Source organism: Lissotriton vulgaris, chromosome 7, assembly GCF_964263255.1.
Source record: "Lissotriton vulgaris chromosome 7, aLisVul1.2, whole genome shotgun sequence".
In the NCBI taxonomy this organism is placed as follows: domain Eukaryota; kingdom Metazoa; phylum Chordata; class Amphibia; order Caudata; family Salamandridae; genus Lissotriton; species Lissotriton vulgaris.
This window is the reverse complement of record NC_141695.1, coordinates 1024520602-1024534113: the sequence shown is the minus strand read 5'-3', so window position 1 is coordinate 1024534113 and position 13512 is coordinate 1024520602. Positions and strand designations below refer to the sequence as shown.

Here is a 13512-nt window from a genome sequence, read left to right as displayed (position 1 = left end):
CAGCTGCTTCCCATTATATAAGCAGACGAGACTAGCAATTCAACTTACGAAACTACCATATAAGCGAGGGGGGGCTTCAACTCCCCGATTTCAAGCTACCTTTTTGGGCTGCGTTTGAAGGTGGGCCTGCACAGCTCATTAATCTAGGTGGATCCAGATACAGCAGCTTTCTGCTATCAGTAGCGCTTGGGACAGAGTTCAGGCTCTCTTCCTATCGGCTGGGGTATACTAATTATTACAAGAGGGTTTGGTTTAAGGTGGTGAAGAATGCTATTCGTATTTGGCAGGCAATTTGCAATAAATATTCAATAGCTTTTTTAAATAAAGAAACGCCACTCTCGGATAATACTGCTTTTCCACTAGTGTTCCATGATCAAACTGGTAGGGCCTGGGCGCCAAAAAAAGGGTCAGACTATGGGCAACTGTATGACTTCTGCTTATTGGATTTTGAAGGTACAGTGCTAATGGTACATCTATATTAACTAGGCAGGAAACAGTTAATAAGCATGTTATATCAGAACATTTGTCACTGTGCTACTGGCAACAAAATGGAGCTCGCTACCATCTTCCGATATTCTTGTCTCAGATCAAAAGGGCATTTGAATTTGGGGATCGCTTGGTACACTCAACCAATCTGAAATTACAGCAGATCTATATTATACCCCGGAAATAATTTCCAGATGGGGTGCGAGGGAGTCTATGGATAAAGTTAGTTCCCTGAAATATAGTCTGCTAATTGCAGATATTGTACATATGTTTGCCACATGCCCTGCCTTACAGGACTTTTGGGTCGGGCAACTAAGCTATCTTACTCTGGTCTAAGTTTCCAAGATTCATTTTCCCTAAAGAGTTACTGATGGGTGTCAAGTTTGAGTATGACGGGGGTATCAAATGTCTAATGACAATAATGATAGTGTGTGCCTGTTATGGATCACTCTGGCATGGTTCTCTGCTGCTCCCCCAATGGCATCTGAAAGTTGGGCTCTTATAAGACAAATGTAGGAGTCTGAGCTGGCCTTGGCCAAAGCTAGGAGGTTCTTCCTCTGTGAGAAAGTTTTATAAAAACGTGGGTAGGTTTTAACTGTGATTTCCCAAACTACAATGCTGATCAATTTTTCTTCTTACGTTGACTGCTAATTCTGGGTATAATCATGTTTTTCTTGGTGATATCCATGTCCTAGACCATATTACAGCATGTAATATTTTATATCTGCTATCGTTTTTTTGCCTTCGTTTCTATTTTATCTGTAGGAATATTTTCTGACTTGAAATAAAGGAAAGTAACACCCTTTGAAATAGTCTCATCAATAACTTTTTTAGTGGGCATCTCTGAATTTGCATTGAGATGCCAAACACTTAAAATGTAAACTTTTTTTGAAAACCGCAGCCATGCAAATTAGAAATAAAAAAAAAAGTTTAATTTTTCAACTACCAACCTGGTGAATAGAACTAGCTATTTACTAAGGAGAAGGCAACTGAAATTTAAGCAACCGTTCTTAAAGCAGGTAAAAAAAAAAATTACATTTGATGATAATGGACATCTTTCCGCTTAAGCTAACTCGCGAACTAGGATTCTGTCTGTCTACTGTCTTGGAGAGAATCAAATGAGAATCATAACTGAATTTTTAGGTAGCCTCAACCGTGTGGGATGGCGTGTTGTAGGGGAGGAGCGCATATATTATTACAGGGGGACTGAGTGTGTCTTGCACAAATGACAAGTAACACCCCAAGTAAAAAAAAAAAATAATAATAAAGTTTCCACTCTATGTAGACAACTTAATCCCCCCTCCCCCCAAGACATGACCCCCCCTGTAACGAGGGCAGTGTCTTGGTTGAACTTCAAACTACCTAGAACAATACTCAGACTACAATACAATGCATATTGTATCTTAACCCTTTCCGTGCTGCGAACGCCCAACGGTCATCGCGTGCACTACCTCTCTGGTGCTGCGAATCCCGTTAACGCGATCAAACGTCCGCACTGGGGCGGAATGTTCGACGCGCTAAACGGGTTAAAAGGTTAAACTGGGACTTGCTTTAATGGGTTGCTTTACACTCCTCATTAGTCTTCTACAAAGACAAGTGGGAAGTATCAGATGAGCACACAGGTTAAAACAGGACATTCAGGGGGTTGACCAAGTTGCAAATGTTACTTTTTTCGGGCTCACATAATCCCGTTATTTATTAAACTACTGAATGTTTAGAAATGTGACTATGAGAATATCTTTGGAAGCATGGAAAGGCTTGAAAAGAACCACAAATCTCTTCAATGTGTACCTTTATAGCAGATGACCACAATACATCTTTAAACAAAAAAGGAAGCTCAGGAAACCTGCCAATACTGAATGGCTCACAGTTCCTGGATAACCAGAAAAGCGAACAGTTAAATAAATTATTATAAATTTAAAAAAAAGGGGTGGTCTAAAAAGATGCAGCCAAAAACAATATGTTAGGTACTCACTGCATAACAACGAAGAGGTCAAAAAGATGCAGTGTATGGCTCTTTCATCTACATGCCTTTCCGGGTCGTGCATACTGACGGTTTTATGTTATCTAGTTTTACAGAACTACTCTGTTTGATACCAATAGTTAAGAGCCTGCTGGGTCAGCCCACTGCTGCTTGACTGCCAATCTCAGTTGCGATAGGGGGTGGCAGGGAGTGCATTCACTCAGATATTTGAGGCAGACAGTTAACTTAATATTATTGACTACAAATGAGATTCTTTCTCTTTGAGGCCCATAACCCTGCAGTCTCGGCTGCTGCTAAGCACCAGCATATTTGTTTCACTTCCTACTCCTGTGGAAAGTAAATTAGGTTGTGTGTGGCCAATGTCCGACACCACCATACTGTTAATAAATATGGGTGTAATGTAGTATCAAGATACCTCAATATATTTAGCTGAGGTTACTTGAGTATTATGAAACGTTCCCGTACTTTTTCCAAACAATGTTTTCCATCATTGGCAAAGCTCAATAGCCTGGCATCAACATCATACAGACACGATTGACTTTTTACCGCTTGTATTCAACTGACTGCCCAAGTAAGATTGACTTTATCTATCAAGTCCAGCAGTCGCTCACAAAATACATGCAGAAAGGCTTCTAGACTAAATGTTACGTATGATTTTGTTGAAGCCAATACAAATGGTTGGTATGTGCTATGATGAAATTGTGCTTTTATGATCTATTTGTAAACTGATCGAACATTAAAAAAAAAAGTTGGAAGTACATTCAGCTGCAAAGGCAATAGATGAGGTATATGAACTTGCATGCTTTTTCAGCATAACACTACAATGGTAAATATGTTGAAGCTATGAGAAAGCAAAATAGATTATATGTACTAGCCAAGTAGTGATGTGCGGGTCTTCAACGCAATAGTATATTGTAGACCAACAAGGGCGCCCAAACGAATCAGCACAGGACCTCGGGAACAATTTTTAAACAGTGGTCCCATGCAAAAGAATGTGTAGAAAACAATAAATATAGACAGTCGATTCTATTTTAATTGGACATGTCCAGCCGGACAGAGGTCTCAATCTTTACTTAATGAGGAATGAGAGAAAAGAATTCCTTCAACAATTCAACTTCGTGGGGCACAAGCCTGTACCCTAACACATACAAATTAGTACAGTTAAGAAACAGGGAACAAAACAGGGCTTTTAGGCAAAAGCTTCAGATTTCAGTAGTTTTCAATGAAACAGAAAATTCAAAAGGCACCTTTACATATACATAACACAGGGTATACGTTCTGTATATGGTGGACATAAAGGTCGACGGCGTTTCTATCCCACCAAGTAATCATGGGGGATCATCAGGACATTGATTAATGCCTAATTGGTGAAAGCCTCTATCTGTTAATTTAATTAATATTCCCAATGTAAGAAACGGTAAAGTCTAACTTGAACAGCTAAATGCAGATTTCAAAATATTTCAGTTTCAGTCAATCCATTAAGAAGCATATTTCAATGCCAAACAAACACCATGGTAAAAAAAAAAAATCAATATCAGAAGAAAATGTTGATTACTATATCCTCTGCTTGGTCACGATTTTAAATGCTTAAAAAATGTACCTAAAAATGTAGCAGCAACTTTATAAAATTAGAAGGCAGAAGACTGAAAATGTTATTCCTTCACTTCTATTCTCTTATATACAAGCACTAGAAAGGCAGAGAATATGACCAAATGACTTGCTATCAACACCACACAAATAACAGCATAAAAATTGTGTAAACTTTAAAATGTATCTCACTCATTTATCCATAAAGAGTGGGTTTAAATCCGTACATCGTAAATAACCTGCTTGTCCTCGTCATATTTAATAGTTCTGTATCAAGAAGGTAAGTAGTCGTCTGCTTTTTATTCCAGAGGGTGTTTTCTCATTTGAGTAAAGCAACAAGACGTGTTCCATGTAAGCAGCTTTCTCAATTTTCTTTTAAAGTGTTTTAAGCGCAGAATGTAATCTATGTTGTGTTGATGTGAATAATTGGTTACTCTGCAAATGGTACTGTCTTTAATTGATGGGGAGTCACTTTAAGCTTCGCGATGACCAATTTATTATTTTGTGGGGAACTGTAAGGCGACATGCTGAGATTTGGAGTGAGTGTTAAATGGTAAAAAATACGTTTGCATTCTATCTTGATAGAAGCAAGCGTCCATCAATTAAGTTGGGCGCCTAGACCAAACCTGGTGCTGGATTGCTAATCATTACTGCGGGATAATAACCCTAAAACAAAAGAAGAACAAGTCTACTACGGTTAGGTTTGAGGTCATGGTTGAAGTCACGCACGAGTAACCCCAACAAATTTCTTGGAGGCATAGGTGGTCAGAAACTTGATTTGGGGGGGGGGGGGGGGGGAAGAGAGAGAGAGAATGTCCTGTTATCTTTTTTAATACCGCATTAATATTCAACATCCCTTTTGAATTGGGGCATTACACCAGTTTAAACTTTGGATTTGGTCTACTTCGTTGATTGCTTTCTAATTTTCGAACTGTATGCAGTACTTTTACACGAGATGTACCGGTTATGGAATATGTATACTTTGTTCACATATTTTAATGGGTTTGACTGATTCATTTGTATTCTCTACTTACAGCATTTTAATACATTTTTCGCCCCTCAAAGCCACAAACAAAAGAAACCTAGGATCGACAAATCTTAACACTCGGCGAGCCACATCTATGGGAGCCCGGGAAACTTAGTGAAAGAAAAGCTCGGCCATTTCAGAGAGCGGATAAAAGTGCAGTATTATCCTAATTCGAGTGTACCATCCTACATCGAAAGATAAGTACACAGAAGGAATTCAAAAAAGGGAAGTTAAAAGGACTACATCTGCCATTAGCGTTTATTATTAAATTAACCTCTGTACAAGTCAGCAACGGAAGCAGCAAACGTGATCCACACCTGAGGGGGCGGAACAGGGTCCTGGGATTACTCACTAAGCTTACCAACGTCTCATTTTCAATACAATTTATATGAAGAAATTAACGGCAAATGATCGTTTCGTCTGCCAAATGTGTTTTAGTGAAATAGTAATGCAGCCCAGAGAGAATCCAACAGCTGGCGGTAAAATAAGTCGGACACAGTTCATAAATGAGGCTCAGTAGTGAACGTTTCCAAACTAATTAGAAAGAAAAAAATTGAATAGATAACCAGGGTAACAATTAGAGAGGAATGGCAACGGAAACCTTTCTACCATATAAAAAGAATCCCACAAGAGTCAAAAGCATTCACACAACAGCAAGTGAAAGGGGAGAAACCAGTCTGCACGCTGCGGCACCCAATATGTTGAGGCCCAAACCGATGCTCCTTGAACGAACGCACGAAATCCACCATACCCGACGGAAATAGGTTGCAAAAAAAATTCATACAACCCCCAAATGTCACAAAAATCGCTCGCGCCCTGAACAAACCTTTTTTTACATAATTACTAACGACGCCACATACCCCTACCTGCAACGCCCGCTCCTCGAAGGCCACAAAAAAGAACCCACAATGCACTGCGCCCTAGAAACAATGCAACTGCGCCTCTAATTCTGCGCACGTGGGCGGGGCCATGAGCGGCCATGTTGTAGCTGTGTTGGTGTCGCGTTTCTATTGGTGCTTTACAAATAGTAGACTCGTTCACCTGACCTCGAGATGGCAGCTTATCGGAATCGTTAACCGGCAGATTTTAGAAATGTCAGACGGAAGATTTTTCCAGCTGAGTTCTAATTATTAGTTTGCTTGTTGACGGGACACCAGGAATACGCCTGTTTTATGAGTCAAGTACCAGGCGCGAACAGCATTGTAATTTTGTATACAGTTAAATATATATGACTGTGATGTCCCAAATAAGAATACGAGGACACAGGAATGATTGTCTACCATCACCTTTGTTCTGCACGTCTTGTCTCTTCCATGTCCCTATTCTGACTGCCCTCTGCTCTGTCCTGTCTAAACCCCTCCTCTTACCCTGACTCTGCCCACCCAACTACTAGACTACTTATCGTGTTACATCTCCCCCTTTCTTAATGAAACAAAGAATTAACAAATTCACAGTTCTTCAATCAAACGTCTGGGTCGTTGAATGTTTCTTCGAGGTCTTGATGATATGTTTCCGGTTTCAGCCTCGGATTCCACTGGTGGATCATTTTCCACCTCATCATTTTCTTGAGTTAGTCTTTCAAGTCTTTCAGGTCTATCAGAGACCGTATTGTCTGTCAACTTCACTAGAGACTCTCTCATGGCCGGTGTGCATTTCTGAAAGTGAGATGCATTTCTTGTGATTCGGCGCTGGTCACATTCTGCCGTAATCATCGTGCCCTTTTGTTGAGTAATCAGCAAAGGTTCTGGCCGGAACCGACAGTCTGTTTTGCGTTGCTGTTCTTGCTTCACAATCACGCAATCTCCTTCGTGCAGTGATGGCGATTTAGCTCTCCTTTTCGCATCCGCATATGCCTTCATTCTTTCTATCCCTTGAGGATCTGCATTTGCGACTTCTTGATGGACACGGAGAGGTGACACAGCCCACTGTGCACCCTCCCAAGTCGGGATGCGAGTTCGTATTGGTCGCCCCAGCATTAGGGTGGCGGGACACTTTCCATTGGTGGCATGAGGACTTGTTCTGTATGCTCTGAGAACTTCGTTGAGTGCCACCTGTAGATCCTTCTTCTCCACGGTGGCCTGTTGACGCGTTTTCTTCAGTGTGGCCATAAATCTTTTGACCGTGCCATTTGCCTGTGGCCATAGGGGTGTGACCTTTCTATGCTTAAAGTTCAAATGCTTTGCGAAAGCACCAAACTCATGTCCGTTGAAAGGAGGACCATTGTCTGTTTTTAATACCTTAGGCACCCCCCACGCTGCAAAGACTTCATCCAGTACCATGAGAGTGCTGGAGGCACTTGTAGATGGTACAAACTGGGCAATGAGGAATCGTGAATACTCATCTATAATCACCAGGACATATTTGCCTGTTTGAAGAGGTCCATAAAAATCCATGGCGAGTTCCTGCCACACTCCCTCCGGTAGTGCGGTCATTTGTAGTGGGGCGGGAGGATCTCCATGACTGACTAACTGACATTGTGGGCAGTCTTTTATTGTCAATTCCACAAGTTGGTCAAGAAGGGGAAACAATACACGTTCTCTCAATGCTCTTTTTGTTGCCACTATTCCCCTGTGGCCTTCATGGGCAAGATTAACAACGCCCTGGCGTAATTGACGTGTAACAACAATTCTCTGGTCCCTTAACAACAGCCCTTCCTTGGTGGCCGACAGCTCATCACACACATGTCTCAAGGCTTGTAGTTCCTGGCGAAGTGTCGGATCTGAAGATTCGTCATCACTGTCCTGCCTCCATCGGTTTGATTGTAATCGACGCAGTACTTTTTGCAGCATGACATCCTGAGCAGTGGCGTCTCGAATTACTTCCAAAGGGATCGCTGGAGGTTGAGCATGATCCACAACAAAATTAATATATTCCTCAGCAATAGATGGACCCGACGCTGACGATGGTTGGGGATGACGGGACATGTAGTCAGCAGGGTTTTCTGACTTCCCCGGTTTATGCACGATAGTGAAGGTGTATTCCTGCAGCCGCAGGCCCCATCGTTCTATCCGCGGGGGCATTTTGGATCTTGGATTCCCAAAGATGGTGACGAGAGCCTGATGATCAGTGATCATGGTGAAGTGTTTTCCGTAGATAAATACATGAAAGTGTTCGCAGGCCCACACTACCGCTAGACTTTCTTTTTCAGGCTGCGAGTAAGCCTTTTCAGGATCAGACAGACTGCGACTAGCGTATGCCACAATATGTCTCTTGTCAGTGTCATTTTCATATTGGGCCAGAATCGCACCAAGACCCACAGGACTGGCGTCCACTGTAATTTCTGTTTTCCGGCTAGGACTGAAATATGCCAGGTTGTTAGCGGACTCAACCGCTTGTTTAATTTCCTGAAAGGCTTGTTCACACTGAGAAGACCAGACAAAAGGCTGACCCTGTTTCGTGAGTAACCTGAGCGGATGGCTGATCGTGGCATAATTCTCAATGTAGCGGGCACAGTAACTGGCCATGCCCAGAAACGATCTCAGATCGCTGACGTCCTGAGGGCTCTTGGTCTCATTCAAAGCTGTTATTTTATCAGGGTCTGGCTTCATACCTGAACCGGAGAAAATGTGCCCAAAGATTTTGAGGGTTGCCTGATGGAATTCGCATTTGTCTTTATTAAGAGTTAAGTTGGCTTTCAGAAGTGCATGACACACCCGATCCAGCGCCTTGTCATGCTCTTTTACGTCAGACCCATATACAAGAATGTCATCACTATAGTTCAAAGTGTTAGGGATATGGTGAATGATTTGACGGATGGCCTCCTGAAAGATCTCAGCAGCCGAGGAGATGCCAAAACTCAGCCTTTTATATCTGAATAAGCCCAGATGAGTTGCAAAAGTGGTGATGTACCTGGATTTGGCATGTAATTCGAGCTGATGGTAGCCCTTGTTTAAGTCCAGTTTCGAAAACACTCTGGCCCCATTTAATGCTGAGATCATGTCGCTTAAATGTGGTCCAGGGTGTCGCTCCCTTTCAATGGCAGTGTTGGGGAGCCGCATATCCACACACAGTCTCACTTTGCCAACCATTCCTTTCTTTGGTACTATCACTACTGGTGATACCCATGGTGTCGGTCCATCTGTCCTTTCAATGATGTCCGCAGAAAGGAATTCTTGTAATTCGTCCTCTACAGCCTGTTGAAGGTGAAATGGTACTCTTCGAGGGTGTTGGGCTACAGGTTTAATTAGTTAATTGATGTGAAGTCGAATCTGACACCCTTTCATTTTTCCAAGCCCACTGAACAATTTGGGGAATTTATGGATGATGTTGGGATCGTCACTGACCCTGTATAGGATCTCGACCAACTGAAGACGTTCGGCAGAGGGCAGGCTAAGTAAACAATCAGCCTCGGGGCCTTCAATCACATGGATGAATGCTGGTACAGACAGTGTCTTGTGTCGGAGAGTCGTTGGAAATTTTCCCAGACAGGGTAGAGGCTTTTTGGACATCCAAGTAAAAACCCGGATGTGAGCTGGACTCAAAAATGGTCTTGGCTCCATTTTTTTATACTCTGTAACTGGAATGTAATTTAGTGACGCCCCACTGTCCAGAACAAATTTGGTAGCATGATTTCCCATGCTGATGTCTAATCGAGGGTACTTTTTAAGTTGGTCAGGGTCTGCGATCATATTTGCATATTCCACCGTATACTCAGATTCACGTGATGATGATCGGGAGCTTCTGGACGTTGCTCATCTCAGCCATTGAGACTTCCGCGAATCTCGGCTGGAATGTGATGACCCTGATGATGACTTCGGTCTGTCCTGAACCGCTCTGGCTTGATGTCGTCTCACGTTGGATCGAGATGACCTGGAGGTCCTTGTTGTTTCACTCCGTTTTCTGCGGTGGTAATTCCCACACATGGCTTCAAAATGGTTTGACCGACCACACTTGTGACATTGCTGACCCATGGCCGGGCAGGCATCCACATGTGGATAATCATATCCGCATCTATAGCACTTGCGTGATCGATCAGGCCTTCTGTCTCATTTGCTTGGATCACGTCTCCGCCGTTCTGTGTGTTGATGACGTGATGTAGTTCTTGAACTCCACTGTCTCTCCTTTGAGTTTCTCCGACTGCTGCTGGCTTGAACTCTGCATGCCTGTTCTCTGCTGTCTGCTCGACCGGTCTCCATACTTTTGGCGTGCTCTTCCGCCTGATCATATACACGGGTCATTTCCTCTATATCATCCTGTTCATGACATTTTCTTAGCAGCCGCCTCCTGAGTGTTTTGGAGTTACAACCATCAATGATTTGTGATTTGATGGCAGCATCAGTTGAGAATGTGTCGAATTCACAGTGTCGAGACAGTCGGTGCAGTCGTGTAATGAAGGTGCTCATTGCTTCCTCTTTCCCTTGACTTGCTTTGTGGAATGTGTGCCGTTCATAATCCACATTCCTTTTGTGAAGTAATTTTGTGTTTAGAGCATCTCGTACCTTGCCATAGTCTGCTGTGTCTGCTGGTGGAAGATCTTTGATTATCTTGCTAATTTCTCGTCCAGCCAGATTTCTTAAGGCTATCAGTTTCTCATCGTCCTCATTCACCTTTGACCCTTTGATGTAATCTTCAAAGTCCTCAAACCACTCCTGCCACCGGGGACCCATGCTTCCTCCAGTGGTCAATGTTAGGGGCTCTGGTGGTCGCAGGTGAGACATTCTCGAAATTATTGGTTTAACCTCATTGCGCTGTGGGGAGTTGTCGGGAGTTGGCATGATGTTCCCTTGCGTTTATCACTGTTTGTATATTTGTCCTTATCAAGGCTTGTTTGTTTGTCAGTGTCAATGCTTGTTTACTTGCTCTTACCAAAGCTTGTTTGTTTCCTCTTGCCAATGCTTGTTTATTTCTTCTTGCCAATGCTTGTATATTTGTTGGTGTCAATGCTTTTGGATTTGCTGAATGCCTGACTTCAAAATGGCCGCTTCAAAATTGCACAGGGATGTCCTTCCCAGCTGCCTGACTCCAAGATGGCCGCCCAATTCCCACGAGGCTTGACTACATTCGACTCGTCTCCACATGCAAATCTCCACATGGACTCACCCAGGCCTTCATTCAGGTCCTGCACCTTTCTTCTGGGGTTTTCTTCTCTCCACCACCAGGTAGGCTCGAGATTTCAGTCCGACTCGATCTCCGGACACAGATGTAATAGCTCACGCATCGGGTGAGGTTTTCCGACGGGGTGGCACAGTTTCTTTCGGCGGGACAGCGCTTCCTTTCACGGCGCTCAGTCAGTCCCCGCATTCATTCAGGCCACATAGCAGGGTCGGGGTTGGGCTCCCGATCCCTTGCTTGATTTCCTTCGGCCTCACTTCAGCCCGTACTCACTTGGGCGCTGGCAGTCTTTTTGGCGCGAACAGCGCTCGATTTGAAAATCCCTCTCTGGCACTCGGGCAGCACTTCACCCAGCTGCGCCAGGGGAGCTCCACGCGATTTACCAATCACGGAGTGCAGGTCTTAATCGCTTGTCGTTCCGACGGCGATCTTGGCGGGCTCGCGTGTTGCTATGGTGACTTGATCAGTGGGACACCCAGGGACCGGACAGGGCTTGCTTCGGGGGCTTGGGATAGCGGACTGCTACATCCCACCCTCGTCGCCAGTTGTGATGTCTCAAATAAGAATACGAGGACACAGGAATGATTGTCTATCATCACCTTTATTCTGCACGTCTTGTCTCTTCCAGGTCCCTACTCTGACTGCCCTCGTCCTGTCCAAACCCCTCCTCTTCCCCTGACTACGCTGACTCCGCCCACCCAACTACTAGACTACTTATCGTGTTACAATGACTTTCTCAAGTTATTCTTTTTCTGTTTTGCTATTTTTAAGATACAAGGAAACGCAACAAAAGGGAAAATAGATCCAAGTGATTTACATGTAAACGTGCGGCCATGGAATGATTGATTTAAATCTTAGTTTGAATCAACGCCGTACTCTGACTCCCCTCCTCCCCTAGACTCTAGGAGGAGGCTTCTCTATTCTAGCCCATTGTACTTCATATTAGCTCACCACCTTCAGTTACTTATACCTCGCCCCAAAAAACATCCCTCACACATCTTGGATTATGCGTAGGGCTGCTGGGTTTGTATTTGTTTTCTTCACGTTTCTGAATGTGTTTAACCATATTTATTTTCTTACTTTTTGCTGCATTTATCCATATTTATTTTGGGCTTTGTGAAAAGATGAGATACAAAAGGGGGTGGTGATGGATGGAGCATCCGAACCAATCAAACACTCACACCCAGTCAACAGACCTGGGTTTAATCCATCACCGTTCTTTAGCCCACTCTGCCACCCCAGGTCAGACATGGCCACATGCAAATCAGTCCGACCCTGTGCCTCATGGGAACAGTCCAGCCCGAACTGCCAGGCCATACCTTCCCCGGACCGGAAAAAAAGCATCCTAGGACCGGTTTCTGGCAATACAGCCGTCCTCAGCCAGGCCTGCTTGAATCCAGTGGCAAAGTGAGCAAGGGACTCACTTCTGAGCATACCCTGCCAACTTATGTTGTTGTAATACTTTATTCGATACATGTATCATAAAAGTACAAACATAGAAAATACATAAAAAAGTTTATCGAGTATTACAGTTCCTCCTAAAAACATTGCATCATTACAAACAATTAAAATCTGAAGGGAAAATATCATAATTAAAATTCATACTAAGAGATCATCTGTGCAGGAATGGGACAACAGCTTTGACCGAATAATCCAGGCGCTAGCCAAAAACTTAGCAACCCCGCAGACAACAAAAATACAATGGTGTTGGTTAAAATAATGCGGAGGGCTGATCTATGGTCCCTAACTCATAGCGTTCTACAGACTGGCTTCAGCCATTTAACTCTAGCCTGCTTATATGCGTTACATGCAAAAAAGAAGTGGCCTAGAGATTCTTCCGGACATGGGCAACCTGGGCATTTTAAATCCTCTTCTCTCCTATCCTTCCACCCCGCCATAACATTTTTGAGAGGGAGGATGCCATATCTTAGTTTCAGAAACAAGGTTCTGTCTCGAAGAGTCTGTATAAAATCCAGAAATGGCTCTAACTTTACAAGGAGCTTGTGTTCAAAAAATGTGTCCGTTAAGGGACCCCAGTTTGGGTTATGCAAAACCTTGGCCTCTACCCACTCCCAATATAATTTTTTTACTGTTTGATGGGTGGGGGGGATTGGGAGGCCCATGAGTCGCTCAGGCCTATAGATACCACAAGCTTCTTTAGATTGTTTAGCCACTTTATTTTGTTTGAAACATTCAGGCTAATTAGCTCGTCCAGCACTAAAGCATATTTTGCTAGATCCGGGGTCCTTCTAAGGCGCACCCAGAATAGCAATGGTCGGAGTTGAACTATTTCAGAGATCGATCTTTTGCCCATGTCGAAAAATAATGGTTTCAGAGGGGTCGAGAGAGGGAGCGAGACTATGTCTCTCATAAACGT

The 13512-nt window shown here is 43.5% G+C and overlaps 1 protein-coding gene across 2 annotated transcripts in view; it reads right to left on the bottom strand.

The window, feature by feature from the left end:
* The window catches only part of MATR3 (matrin 3), a 220219-nt gene extending 214193 nt beyond the window's left edge, over positions 1 to 6026 (bottom strand). The window contains exon 1 of one of the 2 annotated variants that reach the window (XM_086931450.1): positions 5951 to 6026. The gene's annotated coding sequence lies outside the window, so the exon portion shown is untranslated. The remainder of the gene's footprint in view (positions 1 to 5950) is intronic. The other variant, XM_086931449.1, reaches the window with a different exon arrangement.
* Positions 6027 to 13512: the final 7486 nt, after the last annotated feature.